General features: G+C 36.3%; 1 pseudogene; it reads left to right on the forward strand.

The window, feature by feature from the left end:
- Positions 1 to 411: 411 nt before the first annotated feature.
- LOC103707752 lies at positions 412 to 9719 on the forward strand (annotated as a pseudogene).
- The last annotated feature ends 284 nt before the right edge of the window (positions 9720 to 10003 follow it).

Genomic DNA, 10003 nt, shown 5'->3' on the forward strand with positions numbered 1-10003 from the left:
GACTCTATAGATCGGAAAAAGAGCTGGCATAGAACATTATATGATGCGTTATTTTTTTAACTTTTTTAGATGTATGTATGCTAGAAGTGTATGAGCTATTTGTTGCTGCACATGTGCTCATTTGCTACTTCGAATTTCTCTACAGTAATACTTTCAATTGCTAAGCCAATATACGCAACGAAATCTAGCCTTTATTTCTTCATTTTATTATTTTCCTTATGCGTTATTATTATATTAGTACATGGTTGTAATGTAAGACAAATTCCAGTCACAGAAATATGCGTGTATCGAATTAAATTAAAAAAAAATTCACGACGAACCGCAGTTTCCTCCCAAAATGCCCACGCTCTCCCGAGGTCGAACGCGCTCGTTTCCGCTTATACGGTGCCTCGGTTGCAGAAGAACAGGGGGCAAAATAGTCCAAATGCAATTTTTTTTTAATAAAAGGGGGATTTTGGGCCGGTTCCATCCGGAGTGGAGCTGCCTGCCCTTTCTTTCTCTCTCCCTCGCTCGGAGCCATCATCATGCTCTCCAAGGCCTCCTCCCTCCTGGTTTCTCTTCCCAGGGTTCGATCTCTTTCTCTCTCTCTCTTTTTTTCCCCCTCTTTCGTTTAGATTTTTGGGTTATCTCTGATTCTTTTTTGTTGGATCCGTTTAAAATAATCTCTAGGATTTTATTTTTTTGAAGATTTTCTTGCAGCGTAGCCTCTCATTCGCTTGTAATATTTTATTAATTTTTTTTATTTATGCCTGAAACTGTATGATGCCCGTGTCTGTAATTCTCGTGAGATTCTAATGTCGTGGCTATGTGTGATATATAATTCATCTTATATCGGTGTATCGGAACGTTGCTTTTGGGGAGAGCATCGTATTCGATGTTTGGATGTGAAATTTTGGGATTTGTTGTGAAATGATGTACGCGTGCTGGTTTGGTAATGTGGCGATGCTTTGGTTTTAGTTATCATGGTTTATTCTTTGGGATTCGTTTGTGGCATCGGGGCTTGTTGAGAGGTCCTGCAACGAGCTGGCTGATGTTTTTGCGATAGGTAGATGCTGTTAACTATTTTTTCCCTACTACTTTTAGCCACAAATGGGAATCTATGATGCATGCCTAGTTGATAAAAAGATTAATTAGATTCTTTTAATGTTAGAAATGCATTTATTGTTTTGAAATATACGTAAGGAGAATATCGTAGCTAGCATTCTGGAAGCCTAAGTTTTGAATCTGATGACTGAATTAGGTGATGCTTGGCTTGCTATAACAAGGACTATGTTTTAGCACCTCTTTGAGCAGTAATGAAATGTTTAAGAAAATCAAAGAAGAGGGAGAAGAGAAAAGCAAAAGGATGGTTTGATTCTTGTGTTAATCCATCATAGGCATTGATTGTGGTAGGCAGAACCAAATCAAGATGAAAGAATGTAAGCAAAAATGAATAAGATAAAATGAAATACATATCACACAAAGACCATAAAAGCAATCAATCTCTTCGGCCACAACTAGCAGTATTTGAATGTAAAATTTGTGATGCAAGCAAGATATTAAGGGGTTAGGTTTGTATATTTGTGATGGTAAGCGGCACGAGATATGAGGCTTGGGGACATTTTGCCGAGGATTCAATTTGTTGCTTTCTTGCAGCAGAAAGAGAACAGATCTCGACATTCCAAAGGTTGCAAGGAAAAGAAGATGGATAGCTTTTCTAGAGTTTCTATGGTTTGAGGAGAGGAGTGGGAACTAGAATTTGCTGGAAAAACTTTCTTCCTTTAGTCTGTTATTTTGTTGTCTTGAATTCTGATCCTTCTTAGTTTTACTTTTTTTTTTTCTGTTTGTGTATTGGATAATTTTTGGTTTAGTTTACCTAGTCATAGAAGACTCCTTAAGTGGATTCACTATCTCTATGTAGATAGGTGATTGTGGTAGGAGTCTATTATGGGAAATGGCTAAGGTTAGAAGCAGTAGCAGTTATAGTAAAAACCCCATTTCTTTTGTTATCTCTATATTTAAAGACTAAGTATAAAATATGGATTTGAATAACACACATTTTAACTCTTCTGTTCTAGAGGGATCTAGATCCTCTGCTTGTAGAATTATATTCTTGCTTTGTTTTCTTTCTAGTCCCTATTTTCTTCTACTTTTGAGCACTTTGGAGATAGGACGATCATTTTCTTTTCTTTTTTTGCCACTGAGTGGTTAAAAAGTGATTGGTTCACCTAATGTTTTGTTATTGTGCACCTTGGAGGAGCATTAGCAAGCTTACTGTATCTTTGGAGAACATTGTCGGAACCTGTACAATGAAGGGGACAAATACTTCTCTTAGGACAAGACTGAAGTATTTGTGCAAACCTTGGGTGGGTGGATCCTAAATACTTAGGCAGTGCTCGGCCACCTGAGTGGACCACAACTGCCTCCATCATCCTTTAATGATTCTAAAAGGTTTACAGTCTGGTGTGTACACCTCATATTGGACGTGCCGTACCATATAGGTTCTGAAACGAGACTCGGTACACTGAATTGACCCACATATCGAGTGTATTGATACTGTATCAGCCAGGATCGGTGGAATCATCCCGAGCTGGACAGTTTCAGTTGTACTGAGCCATTTCAGCGGTAGACTGGGACGGTTCCGGCAACGAAATGAAATCCGTTGCTGGAGGAAAAGAAGAAGGAAGGATTTGCCGACTCACTTAAGATTGCAAATTTTTTAGCGTCTGGACCCCAGTTTCGAACGAAACAGGAGAACCGGCCGCGGTTTCCGCCTCCTACTGGGCCCTGGCTCCGATGCCCTTTGCCGGCCTCCGCCGGCCTCCGTCGGCCTCCGCCACCCTCCTTCTCTCTCCTTCCCTCTCTCTCCTTCTCTCTCTTTTTCTCTCTCCGTTCGCCGTCTCCCCCGTCTTCTCTATTGTGTTGGTAGAGTCCTGGCACAAATGGTACTGCTTGGGCCCGTACGACTTGTGCCGAACAACCGGGTCTGGTGCTCGTACTGCACAATAGACTATGGTACCAGCATGGTACACAGATGTCGGTATGAGCACAAACTTTGATTTTTAATATGGAGGTGTTATAGAAGCATATCTAGATTATTAACCTCAACCTTGTATCACCTAAAAATGATCTAACCATCTATAGAAGTTCATTGAAGTATAAAAAAATTGTAAGGTATACTTTCTATTTTGCGATCATACATCATGATCATGCAAGTATAATACTAATATATCAGTTTGCCTAAATATATGGAGCTTATCCCTTGCAACATGTCAGTTCAGTGTTTCTCTGAAATAATCTAGTTTTAGTTGGTTTATTTGTAGTGATATATCTAAGCTGCCATAGTCATAATCTACAATTATTTTCCCCTTGTTTTCACTATTTGATTTCTCCAAGATGGCTAAATAGTATATTTTCTAGTATGGTTATTTATTTTGTACTATTATTCCATCTTTTTGTATCTTTTTCGGTGCAATCCATACTTAAAGAATTTGTTTTTCTTTTAGATGATGGTTTTGATTGCTTGTTCTGCTCTTATAATAATAATACTTTTTCAGGTGAGTAGACAGCCTTGTATGTGGCCGAACAAGAGAAAACACTGGTTTGGAAAACATTTATTATATAGTTTTGGGACCCTATTTTTGAGGCCTATCAAAACTTTGTGTGGAGGGGTATCATGCATATGGGTGTTGCTGGGCTTTTTGTGTAATATTACTAATATGGCATCTTCTTTGCAAATTGAATTGGTAAGTTCTTATAATTCAGAACTTTTCTATTTGATGTCTCTTGACGTGTTCATTTGTTCATTGCAAACGTATAGAATTGTTGTTGTTGGTTTGAACTCAAACAGACTTCATGCTGGCAACAAAAGAAATTGTTGTCCATGGGAAATTATGAGAATTGTCCTTAGTCTTTTTTGGCTTTTATTTAGGCTAGAGGTTTAACATGTGCTCGCCACCATTTTGGTTCCTTTGCTGAGGGCTTACATAATTTCTTGTCCGTCATTTCTGTACATTTCTTTGGGAGATCCACTGATATGCTTTTGGAGTTTCATTTAACTTATACAGCAATGTGCAACCTTAACGCTTGCATCGAATGTATGTTTTCTGGATCACTTTCTGAAATGGTTTTCAAGTGTGAGATATATTAAATTATGGTTGGGGCTTTGGCATGTGAAATTACAACTCTGTTTCATTAGATTGACATTTGACTGACATTTGAAGCTTTTAACATGGATCTGTTGTTGTGACAACCCCATGTGAGCTCTTTGTACGAATTCTTCTATTGTTCCTGTAAGCCTGAAGAGATCAGTGAAGCTGCAGCTTCAAGTTCTAATGCTGGATTGTCTAGGTCCAAGTTTGGAATGGGACAGTATTAGACTAGACCACCTGATGCACCCTATGTCTGTCTAATAGTTTGAGTAGTGTAACAATGCACAATTCATCCTTACTGTTTTAACTTCTTTGGCTGTTGAGACAGGTATGTTTCATAGTTTTTTCTTTTAAGAGTGGCAAATTGTAGGAGGCTGTTTGAAACTGAGCACAACATCACCTATTTGTCCTGCATGAAGAGCAATGACATAACAATTTTCTGAATGATCGCAATTTAAAACTTGTAAGAGGCCATGGATCTGAAACTAAAAAAGGTTACTAGGGTGATTTCAAGTTATGCAAATCTCTGACTAATAATCCATTTTGAGGTACTTTGTTGTTTCTTCTATTGGTTGACCATGATTTTCTTAGATTGCATATCATATGCAATCTGCAGTCACCTAGAGTCAGAGGATAGATATTTGATTAATCCATTTATTTGCTATTCAATTTATGTCTGGGTTGCCATGTTCAGGATAAATTTGAATCATTTTTGGTTTGGTATTCTGTAAGTGCATCTGCCTTCTCTTCTTACTTATGTTTTTAAATTTAATTAAGTTTTTGCCTTAAGCAAATCCTTTAATGGATCTGTTATTGTGAGCCAGATCTTGTTTCTATGTAAAGCCTCATGCCACTACTAATTTAGTAGATATTGCCATGATTTTTCTAATTCATTTCTATGGCTTTTTATCCTAATGATATGTGCTTACTGTTCAACCTGTTCAATTAAAAATCTGACCTGGTTTCAGAGTCTTGTTTGTCAAGTGGCATATTAGGTGGTGGTGTACCTGCTTCTTTTGTAATTTTTCAATCTTCTAGTATGGGTTCTAATGACTGTTTAAATCTGGTCTTACAAAGTGATTCACCTTTCATCATGCAAATTTTCATTGTATTGTTTCATTTATTGTTGATTGAAATAATTCATGCTCATCTCGTAAAGTATCTAGTCATGGAAACCACTCTCAGTTCATTTACTCATAATGTTAATTTGTTGCATTTTTGCTAGGTACCGTTCCAGGATAATTATGCATATCTTTTGCATGACACGGATACAGGTACAGTTGGAGTCGTTGACCCTTCTGAAGCTGTTCCTGTTATAAATGCACTGGAAAGAAAAAATCAGAACTTGACATATATACTAAATACTCATCATCATTATGATCATACCGGTGGAAACATGGAGTTGAAAGCAAGGTATGGTGCAAAGGTATGGCAGTTACTCTATTTGATTTTTTAGAAAAGTAGGCTAAGTGATGATAAATTTACCTTCTTTTTTCTTTTAAATGTTGCCTTTTCCACTTCTCTGAAACAGAATGTTGTATGTCACATTTTAATAATTAGTTTGCACTAAGCAGCTTTCATTCCATGTGTTTAGTGATTTTTGAAGTTTTAGGTTCTGTGTGAATTGACTTACTTATTGTTGATTCATGTAGACTAGTGGTTAATTGTGACTTATAGTGACAGAGAGGTACCGTTATGAGCTGAGTTAATTTTTATCAGAAATTAGCTTTTCATAAAAATTTTATGACACTGAAGGTTTTTAATTGATACTGTAGGGACAGATGGATGGATGATTGTAATTAAAAGCATTATAAAGGTTGCTTTTTTGAGGGTCATCAAGTCGTCATCAATCTGTGGACATCCAACGTGAGCCGTCATGGTCCTCACATGCATATGTCCAGCTGCAAAAAGGGTGAAGCTGGAAATGTCCAAGTTCTAGGGTAGATTAATCCCGTTTCATTGTAGGCTAGAAGCTAGACAAAGAAGAAGGTCCACCACTGTCTTCCGTCCTCTTCTTATTCGGGAAATAAAATATAAACCTCAAATGGAATTTCTTATAGGGACATAATCTGGCCTTTCTGAGACTCATCTGTGCTTCCAACAAGGGCCGCTTCAATCTTTATTTTGTCAGGAGCACTAAAGCCCAGTTAGTTTGTTCTCACCTTCATGGCTATTGAAGGAATTTTAAAGAATTTGACTACATAGGAGACTGGAAGGGATGAATATCATAGAATTCATTTCTACAAAAGGTTTGATTCAGTTATTTTGCTAAGCATAGCCTAATTATCACCTAGATTCATGCCTAGACCTACTGTATCATGAGTAAATCTTCATGGAAGCTGGTTTCTATACCTTCTTTTGAAAAAAAATATGCTGGGCTTCTACAAATAAAGTTCTGTCACATTTAATGTTATCCTCATTTCTAATTTTCTTGACATAAACTTTCGTTCTTTCTTGGTCAACTCTGGCATTCTTGTCCTAGTGCTATAGTATTATGTTATTATTTCTTCTCTGAGTATAACTAAAATAAATTTGCTATTTGATGTTATTTCTTTTAAACACTTAAGATGAATTGTGTCTTAGCTTTTTTTTTTGGATTGCTTATACTAACATTGAGTAGGCAACCATATTTTACTGTGCTAACTCTTTGAGATGAAGAACACATAAAAGTATATTGTGGTACATCTCAACTAAGTAGATATTGTAGTTTAGGGTCAATCTGCATGGTGAGGGAGTTTTTTTTTTTATGTTTGGGGGAGGGGGGGTGGGGATTGTTGTGCAAATTCCTCTGTAAAACATGATACTCGTGTTCCTTCATAAGGCAACTATTATCATCATCATCCATATCCATTGCATACACTGGATGTTTCTAGAGAATAATTCTACTTTACCACACTGGCACACTGGCATGTACAAATAGATCTCAGGTGATGTAGGATAGACAGGAATATACTGGCATATTACTTTCCTATTCTGGAAAGTAAGATGCATGCTAAATGTAAATAAATATATAAATTGTTTTTAGGGAAGTTTTAACCTTTCTTACAATCTCATTCCTTGATTCATCTTTCTAAATATAGGTGATTGGTTCCAGCAAGGACAAGGGCAGAATTCCTGGCATTGACATAGCCCTACATGATGGGGAAACATGGATGTTTGCTGGTCATCGGTGCTTGTGATGGAAACTCCCGGTCATACAAAAGGTCAAATTTTTAAAATTTTACCTGAAGCTAACATTTTTTTTTTTTTTCATACTTCATGTGCTTATGTTGGCATACCTCATTAGGTTATGCATATAGCCCTTTTTCTGCTCATAGTTTTCCATAAACAAAAATAATCTATTTGATCCTTTGATTTTGCATGTACTAGAGCGCCGAAGTTTCTTATTCATGATTAAATTTCCTTGTTGATATGACATGATTATCATGTAAAGGTCAGAATTGGATTTGTAATTATTAATAATTCATTTTACTTGCCTATGACCCTGGTCACAACATTTTTCAGTAATGCTTATCTTTTTATTAATTTTCTAGTCTTATCCTGACTTGATAACTGTGCACACTCTTGTTAGAATTTTTATAACTTTTTTGAAAAAATCATGCTTTCTTTTTGTCCAGATATTAAGTAAAACTATTCTGGAAATTTCTTGAATTGTTTATTATTATTTTTAACTAGTTACGAAAGAAAAGTATAGAAGAAGGAATACTGTTTACAGATTAAAGCTGTTATATTTAGGCATGTGATATACTTTTTCCAATGAATATGCCAAATCTTCCTCCGTTCTAAATCTTACTTCCTGGAATCTTAAACAGGGCATATAAGCTACTACTTTCCAGGATGTGGAGCAATATTTACAGGGGATACTTTGTTTAGCTTATCTTGTGGCAAACTTTTTGAAGGAAACCCAGAGCAGGTTCTTTACTGAACTAACAAATTTTTTGTTTGCAATCATGGGTCTTATCCTAATAATGACCAACTTATTAAAAGATAAAGTTGGTTATCTTTGTTGTAAGTTGGTTCTTTTAATAAGTGGGCCCGTAATAGCGTGACTTGGTTGGAGCAAACAAATATTTCTTTTTATGCCCTAAAGTATAATGGACAGAGATAAATATGATGCGTGCATATCTTCTAATGTTAGAATCATATGGTCATTTTAAGAAATGAAATTCTTAGTGTGGTTAAAATTAGTTCATGATTAGATCTACCTTCCATGAAAACATTCCACATATGCATAACCTGCATGTAGAAATATGTTGGAAGACATCGATGCACACATAATATGTAGTTATTTATGTATTTTTGTACTGGTATGGATGTGGATGTGCACAGCTGCCTCTGGTTCATGTATGCACAGGATTAGAATATAAAAAGCTATCTGTACTTCCTATTGCTCTATCCATGATATATTTCAGGCATGATTACCAGTTATTCACATCTGCTCATGGAAAAATTCAATGCACCCGTTTCTGACTACTCGCAAACTCATTTGCTGGTTATGAAAAGTTAGTTGCAAGAGATCTAATTATTTCAGTATATAATGAAATTATCTTCATTTTACATGAGGTGTTATATAATGATAATCAATAGTCATCATCAGATTTTTCTGAAATTATATGTAATGAAATTATCTTCCAGTGCACGACGCACCTGCTATCTGTACCTTACATGTAGTTTCAGGCAGATTTTTCTGTAGTAAGAATCCACAATCCTGCTGCAGATGTTTTCTTCACTTCAAAAGATTATGTCTTTGCCAGATGAGACAACATATATTGCGGCCACGAATATACACTGGTATGCAATTCTGTAGGTCTGTAAGTGACCAATACTATGATCTGCTTATCAGAATTTATCTTGCTTTTACTAATGACAGAACACATGTTTTACTTAAATTTGAACAGAGTAATTCAAAGTTTGCCCTTGTCCATAGAGCCCAATAATGAAACGCTAAAAGAATATGCAGAACATGTAGCTCAGCTCCGCAGTAAGAAGCTGCCAACGGTAAACTACCAGTATCCCCCTAATTCATCAACTTGAGTGATGACTAAAGATACATAGATTTGCATTTTCTCAGTTCCTCCACCTAATGATCTCATAATCTTAATGAGAAAAAGGCATTCACTAACATGAGGTACAATTTCAGAGTGAAAACTAGCATTATGTTTGACATACTAAGATTTTAACAGAGAATTTTCTACTTGTCTTAGTTCCAACCACATAAAGAAGGAAAAACTTGTAATCCATTTCTGCGCACCTCTAGTCCAGAAATCCGGCAAAACTTGAAAATCCCAGCTGCTGCAAGTGATGCGCAAGCCTTGGGTGTCATCCGCCGAGCAAAGGATTATTTTTAAGGCAGTGTTCTTGCTTGTACTACCACAGGTTTGTATCATTTCATGGAGAAAGAAATATGTATTGACATTGCCCTTTGTAATATGTCCAATCAATTCCTTTGGTGCGGATTGTTTACATTGTCGGGACAGTGTGTGAGATTCAATCTCATGCAGAGTTACGTTCTTTTTGCACAGGAAATAAATCATGTGCCTGCTCACTGTCAATATGCTATTCACAATAAGATATCTCAAGATTTATTTATGCTGCCATTCTTATTATATCATCACCTTTTTCAAGTCCCGCTTGTGCAGGCTAGGCTTTTCTTTATCTAGGATCATTGGTGGAACGGATGACAAGAATTGCTATGTATGTTCAGATCATATCAGAGCGATCACCATAACATTTCTTACTAGCAGTTTTTCCGGCCAAGGAAGATTCTGGGAGATCTGACAAACAAATGAAACTATGGATAAAACATTCTAAAGTTGCATTAGGGAATCTTGCAGTAAAAACTGACTTTATTTTCATATTTGCAGAAAAGATTC

Source organism: Phoenix dactylifera, chromosome 7, assembly GCF_009389715.1.
Source record: "Phoenix dactylifera cultivar Barhee BC4 chromosome 7, palm_55x_up_171113_PBpolish2nd_filt_p, whole genome shotgun sequence".
NCBI lineage: Eukaryota > Viridiplantae > Streptophyta > Magnoliopsida > Arecales > Arecaceae > Phoenix > Phoenix dactylifera.